A 7,640-nucleotide genomic window follows, 5' to 3' on the forward strand; every position below is an offset into this window, starting at 1 on the left:
CTATATAGATGTTTCAATCTCTTATTAGGCTAATATTTGAGTGAAGAAGTAAAAATAGGTTATTATTGTTATTATTATATGGCTAAACTTATATGAAGGTTTTGTTCTTTTGTTTCATTTTGTTTCCATGTTTAATTTAAATACGCTCAATATTTAATAGAATGACTCAAATAACACAGTAGGGGGCTTGTTAGGAATGAGGTCAATTAATGTCACCTAATGTTTTAACTTATGCAGACACTCCTGAAGATTTAACTGGATCCATCCAATTATTCACTCAAAAGTTTTATTAACTACCTCCTTTATTTTTTTCCCTTTTATGACATGTATTTTATTGCTCCTTTAGTGTAGATATTAGTCCGTTACCTTGTTTTTATGTACAAGGTATATAAATGCCTCAAAGACAGAAACCAGGTAATTCTTATCTCTGCATCTCATATAATTCTTAGCACAGTGTCTCACTCAATAGATTTTAATTCACTTCAACTTTAAGACAAAAAGCAAAAGACAAAACCACCTGTAAGAGCAAAGGAGCAAAGCTGGCAAAAATATGATGAATTATATACTTAAAAGAGAGTGTCATGGTGGTTTTGGCTGCTAGTAAGAGAAAACAGAACTAAAATTTATTTAAATAATTGTTTAACGTATCTCACATGACAGACATCTGGAAGTAAGCAGCTCCAGACTGATTCAATATCCCAACAATATCATCTAGGGCCCAGACTCTATGCCTTTTTCTACTTGCTCTCCTCAGTGTCAGCCACTACCCTTGTGGTCATAAGATGGCTACTCAATCCCAAGTATCATATTCTCAAACAATAATGTCTAAAGGCTGGAGTAGAGGGCACCCATTCTTTCTATCCTATTTTTAAGACTAAGGAAAACCATATCAAAACTCAGACCAAATCTTCTTGTGTCTCATTAGCTGGAATTAGATCACAGGATTTCTGTTTCAGGCCATGATCTAGTAAGACAGAATAGATTTAACCTCCCACAATCAAACAACTAGAAAACTGGTCAAAATATGTGAAACAAGAATTTTCAGACATTGGACAACAGACTTAATAGAACTAGAATCCATGAAAGAAGAAACATGAATGAGGTGAGCCCTACATATGCTCAAGTTTACCACCTGGAGATAGTTTTCAGGATACACAGAGAAAAAACAACCAAAACAGAGTCCGGTGGCCCCATTGACTTTAGGAAACTGAAATTGGAGTGTAGAGACAAGGCCTGACAGGATTTGTAAGTAGAGTGCTGGAGAGGGGATAGCATTACCCTGATACCACAACCATAAGATACATTACAATAAAAGAACAGTGCCAGCTAATGTCCCTCAAAAGCATAGATACAAAAATCAGCAAAATGTCACCAAATTGAATCCAGTAATACATAAAATGTAGTATATTAGATAATACATTATCACTAACTGGAGTTTCTTCAAGGAATGCAAGGTCAGTTTAACACAGTAGAAGTTTAAAAAAGAAAATCCTTATGATCATCTCAATAGATAGAGTAAAAGTATTTCAGAATAATCAACATCTACATAATAAACATGCTCAACCAACTAGGAGGAACAGAGAACTTCTTCAACCCAATATAGTACTTCTACAGAACAAACCTACAGCTACTATCATTCTTAATGATGTGACTTAATGTTTGCCCTTTCTGATTTGTAAGAAGGCAAATATGTCCATTCTCATCACTTTTATTCAACCTTGTACTAGATGTTCTAGCCTGGACAATAAGACAAGAAAAAAAAAAGGAAGGCTGTAAGATGAACACAAAGAAGAAAAACTGTTTTTATTTTTTAGAACAACATGAATATTTACATAGAAAATCCTATGGAATCACTACTAAAATTAAGAAGTGAGTTAAGGAAAGTCACAAAATAAAAGGTTAATATACAGAAATCAATTTAGTTCTAAATTCTAGCACTAAAAAGTTTGAAATTGAGGAAAAATTTACATAACATTGAAAAAATGATGACATGGTTGGAGATAAAATTAACAAAAAACAGTATGTGCAAAACCTATATATGGAAACTATAAACATTGCCCAGAGAAATTACAGAAGACCTTGTAAATGGAGATATATAGGATGTTTCATGGATTAGAAGACTTAAATTTATTAATGTCAATTGTCCCACAGTTGATATCTAGATCCATGCATTCCCAAACAAAATCTCTGTAGACTCTGTGTGTTTGTGTGTGTAGTGATTGGCCAACATATTCTAGAATGTACATGGATGTGCAAAGGACTTAGAATAGCCAAAACAAATTTGAAAATGGGGAATAAATTCACAACACTTATTCCATCTGATTGCAGTTTTTAATATAAAACTATGGTAATTAAGACACTATGGTATTTACAAAAGAAACAAGAGCAATGGAACCAGATAAAACATCCATAAATAGGCTCATAAATATATGGCCAATTGATTTTTTAAGAGGCTCCAAAGTAATTCAATCGAGAACACTCTCTTCAACAAATAGTACTGGATGAATTAATTATCCATATTTTAAAAATGTACCTCAACTCTTATCTCATAAAATACACAGTATATATCTTTAAATGGATCATAAACCCAAATATGGGAAATAAAAATATAAAACTCTTAGAAGAAAACAGGAAAACTTTGTGACCTTGTGTTAGGTATGATATCTACGGTAAGATACAAAAAGCTCAAACTGTAAGAGAAGCAATTGGCAACTTGAACTTTGTCTAAAGTTAAGTTTTTGCTCTTCAAAATCACTATTATGATAAAACTATGATGGACACATGCATGACATTACGCATTTGTGAAAATCCACAGAATTATATAACACAAATGAGTGAACCTTAACGTGTGAAAATTTAAAATAACTCTAGTAGGTTGGGGGATTTCAGGGAAAAGTATAGACTCTGGCAAAAGGATGATTACAGAGATACAGAGATAATACAACCTCACTGAGGAGGTGGGAGAAAAAGATGCAGACCTATGTAACTTTGGAAATGAATGCAGTCTGTAAGATTAAAGGGAAAGGGAACTTCACTTGAACTCTAGTTGATACAGTTATTTCCCATGGAGAGAAGCGGTAACAATTTTGACAATGCTGATACACATACACATTGGTACACATGCATACAGGAATTGAACAATTAAGTAAATGAATAGCAAATATTGGTAGCCAGGTTTCTAAATGTTGGAGTGTGGATTTAGGGATAATCAAGGGAAGAAACCTAGAATGATCTAGGTGGTAATGAATTAGAATTGGAGACAATGGTAAGAACTCATGTTTAACCTAACATAAATACAAATGGTTACACATAGAAATATTTACAGATCTGTATACACACAAATATTTGCTCTGTCAGCTGAGAGGGTCTAAGAGAAATGAAACACTAGTAGTAATAAGCCCATCCAGCACCCAGATCTTGATTTCTAATACCATTCTCCAATAAAAGGAAATAGGATTCCTCAGAGAAATTGCTGACTGCAGGACTGGATCAGGAAACATACAAGATGAGCCTGGATCATGTCCTACTGCCAGAAAGTAAGCAAATGCTCAACAAAACTAAACAGAAAACAAAACCAACCCACAATGATGATGGGTTTGCCAAAGAAACCAGCAGAAAGAGCTCCCAATGGCCAAAAGTAGAAAAAATTATGAGTAACAAAACCAGTGGACTATAACCTAAAGAATAACGTAATTATCTGAGTTCATGCTAATATGAATAAATGATTGAATAAATAATTAAATGGAGAAGAAGAAACAAATCCTCTTTGCAGAAGAATTCCAAACATATTATGTAGCTACTCCAAAAGAGGGGGAACGTAATCCCACTCTGAAGGTGTGGGCCATGCACAGTGACTTTCTTCCAAATAGTACAACATGGAAAGGGGAGAAAGGAGGAACTTTACAGTGGAGAATCCCTACAATCCCAACCTCAGCCAAGTGATCAACATCAACATTAAAAGTCATAAATCAGCTACATATATATAACATTGTCATCATATGATATGATGTCATTAAAATGTCACCTTACCTCTGTGATCTTCCTCTCCCAAACCAAAACCACAATCTAATCATGAGAAACACATCTGACAAATTCCAGTAGAAAGACATCCCACAAAATTCCTGACCAGTCCTCCTCAAAACTGTCAAAGTCATCAAAAACAGGTAAAGTCTTTCACAGCCTAAGGAGATATGAAAACTAAGTATAGTGTGGCAAACTGGATGAAATCATATGACAGAAAAGGGCACTAAGTAAAAAAAAAAAAAACTAGAGAAATCTGAATTAAGTATTGACTTTAGTTAATAATAATAATGTATTAATATTGGTTAATTAATTGCAACAAATATACCATATGAATGTAAGATGTTAAAATGAAAAGATAACCTACCAAATGGGAGAAAATATTTGCAAATCATCTATCTACTATGTGGTTAATATCTAAAATATATAAATAACTCACAACTGAATAGCAAATAAAAAAATCTAATTTAAGAATGAGCAGAGGATCTGAATGAACATTTTTCCAATGACATACAGATGGTCAACAGGCACAAGTAAAGGTGATCAACATAATCATATGGAAATGCAAATCAAAACCACAAGGAAATAGCACCTCACACCTGTAGGGATGGTTAGTAACAAAAAGAGAAAAAATAACAAGTGTTGACTAGAATGTGGAGAAAAGTGACCCCTGTGCACTGTTGGTAGGAATGTAAAGTTGTGCAGCCACTATGAAAAATAGTTTAGAGGTTCCTTCAATGAGTATATATAAAACTACTATACAGTCCAGCAATTGCACATCTGGGTATTTATCCAAAGAAAATAAAAACATATAATGAAATATTATTCATTAAGTAAGAAAGAAGGGAATATTGCCATTTGCACTAACAGTTATGGCCTTTGAGGGTGTTATACTAAGTGAAATAAGTCAAACAGAGAAAGACAAATACCATATGATTTCACTTATATGTAGAATCTAGGAAAAAAAAAAACAAAATAAACAAACAAACAAAAAAGCCAAACTTATAGAGAACATATCAGTGGATGTTGGCAGGGGGTATGCAGGGTGGTGGTGAAATGGGTGAGGGTGGTCAAAAGGTACAAATTTCCATTTATAAAATAAATAAATACTGGGGGTGTAAAGTATAGCATGATGACTAAAATTAACAATACTGCTTTGCATATGTGAAAGTTGCCAAGAGAGTAGCTCTTGAAAGTTCTCATAAGAAAAAAATTTAGTAGCTATGTATAGTGACATATAGTAACTACACAAATTGTGGTGATCATTTTGCAATATATATAGCTTTCAAAATGTACACCTGAAATGAATATAATGTTATATGACAGCTATACCTCACTTGAAAAAAAAAAGAAAATGAAAAGGCAAGTATATATTAATAGAAAATATTTTTAAAACCTACATTGTAAAGAATTTATATCCCAGAATACATAAAGAACTTCTACAACTCAATATTAAGAAGACAAACAACTGACGTTTTTACAAAAAGGCAAAAGATTTGAACAGACTCTTCACCAAAGAAGATATATAAATGGCAAATAAGCACATGAAAATATGCTCATTACCATATTATATCATTCATTATCATTGGTAAAAACAAATTAAACTGTACTGAGATATCACTGATAAAATTGTTGGTATTAAAGAGAATGACAATACCAAATAAATGTAAGTAAGGATGTGGAGCAACTGGAAAACTTGGGAATATACTATATATTATTGATGGGAATGCTGTCGTAAGGAAAGCACTTTTGCAACTTCTTAAAGAGTTATATCTGCTTACTATAGAACTCAACAATCTCTCTACTAGGTATTCACTCAAGAGAAATGACAACACATGGCTACACAGATTTGTATTTGAATGTTCACAACAGCTTTATGTATAGGAGCCAAAATCTGTAAGTCTTTCAAATGGGTAAATACATTGTGGTATGCCCAAATAGCAGAAAGCTACTCAGCTATAAAGGAAGCAGATGCTGAATCATACAGCATGGATGAATCTCAACTCAGTATGTATAGCAAAAGAAGATAAATACAAAGACTACATACTGTATAATTCCATTCACATGAAAACTTAGAAAAGGCTAAACTATAGTGAGAAGAAGCAGAACAATTGTTTCTGTAAGGTGGAGGAATGAAGTGACTATGAAAAGACAGGACACTCTAATGAGGAGACTGTTCTGTCATGAATGTGATGGTGGTCACAGGGCTATTTACTTTTGTCAGTCTTACCAAATTGCACATTTAAAATGGCTTCATTTCATTAGATATATAAATATACCTCAATAACCTGTTTAAGAAAAGAACTGAGGGATATTCTCAGGATGATGACGTGAGTAGGGTAGCAGAAATCTCCTCCCCAAACCATATGTATTTTGAAAATATAGCAAATACTACTATTCCTAAAAGAGTGACCAGAAGATACAGTACACCAGCCAGGCTTTATCTATGTCTGTGAGAAATCAACATCTCATGGAAAAGGGTAAGATACAAAGCCATGACCTGGTGGGACCCAAGCACTCCCCCGACCCCAGCTCACCAGTGGGAGGAAAAGAATCAGAGGGGGGAGGGAGTAGAAGCACAGGACTGCTAAATAACCAGTCCTAGTAATCTGCACTGGGAGCATAGACATACATTGCATGGTGTACTAGATATTACAGGAATAGAAAAACAAAATCCAAGACTAAGACTGTGAACAGGTCTCCACAGCCAGCTGCCCTGGGCCAAAAGAAAAGCAGGTGCTTTAAAAGTCTTAAAGGGACAAGGGTTTAACAGGTGAACAAAATTGACCTGGGAAACTCAGCCTAGCAGGCTGGGAACTTTAAGGAACTTCAGTCACCCTAAACCCCTGGATGGAAAAGTGACACCGAAGCCCCTCATGGCAATAAGCAGCCTGCCGTTCATTCCCCCCAACTGGCACTGCAAGCAAACCAGCTAACCCACCATTGCTGCAGAAGAGCCAGGGAGTAGCCCCACCGAGAGCAACCACACAGAGGCTTCTCCCTGCACGTGGCTAACCAGCCCAGACCCAGAGGCTGCCCCAGCATGCAGGAGACTGGCACAGACAGTGGAGACTGGCGTAGAGTCCAGGAAGTACAAAGGGGCTCTGTTCTTGCACCAGAACACACACCGCTTGCCTGTGAACCCCACCAGTACCCTAGGCCACCCCAGGGGCCACCCAACCGATGGCAGCTAAAAGGATTAACGCAGAGGCTTCTCCCTGTGTATGGTTGACACATGCACCACTCACTGAGGACCACTTCCATTGCCATGAAAAGGCAGAAGACCTTGTTCAGTCCAAAATCCCTCAAGCACCAGATAAGGGCCTGGAGAGACTGAAATCACCAATCTTCCTGAAAATTAATCCAAAATAAAAGTCATAAGCATGCTGATGGAGCTACAGAGACATATTCAAGAGCTAAGGGATGAATTCTGGAGGGAGATAACAGAAATGAAACAAACAATGGAAGGATTTAAGAGTGGACTGGATGAAGTGGAAGAGACTGTTAATGGAATAGAATTCAGAAAACAGGAATACCAAAAAGTGGAGGCAGAGAGAGATAAAAGGATCTCTAGGAATGAAAGAATATTAAGAGAACTGTGGGATCAATCCAAACGGAAC

This window comes from Manis pentadactyla, chromosome 6, assembly GCF_030020395.1.
Source record: "Manis pentadactyla isolate mManPen7 chromosome 6, mManPen7.hap1, whole genome shotgun sequence".
NCBI classification, from domain to species: Eukaryota; Metazoa; Chordata; class Mammalia; order Pholidota; family Manidae; genus Manis; species Manis pentadactyla.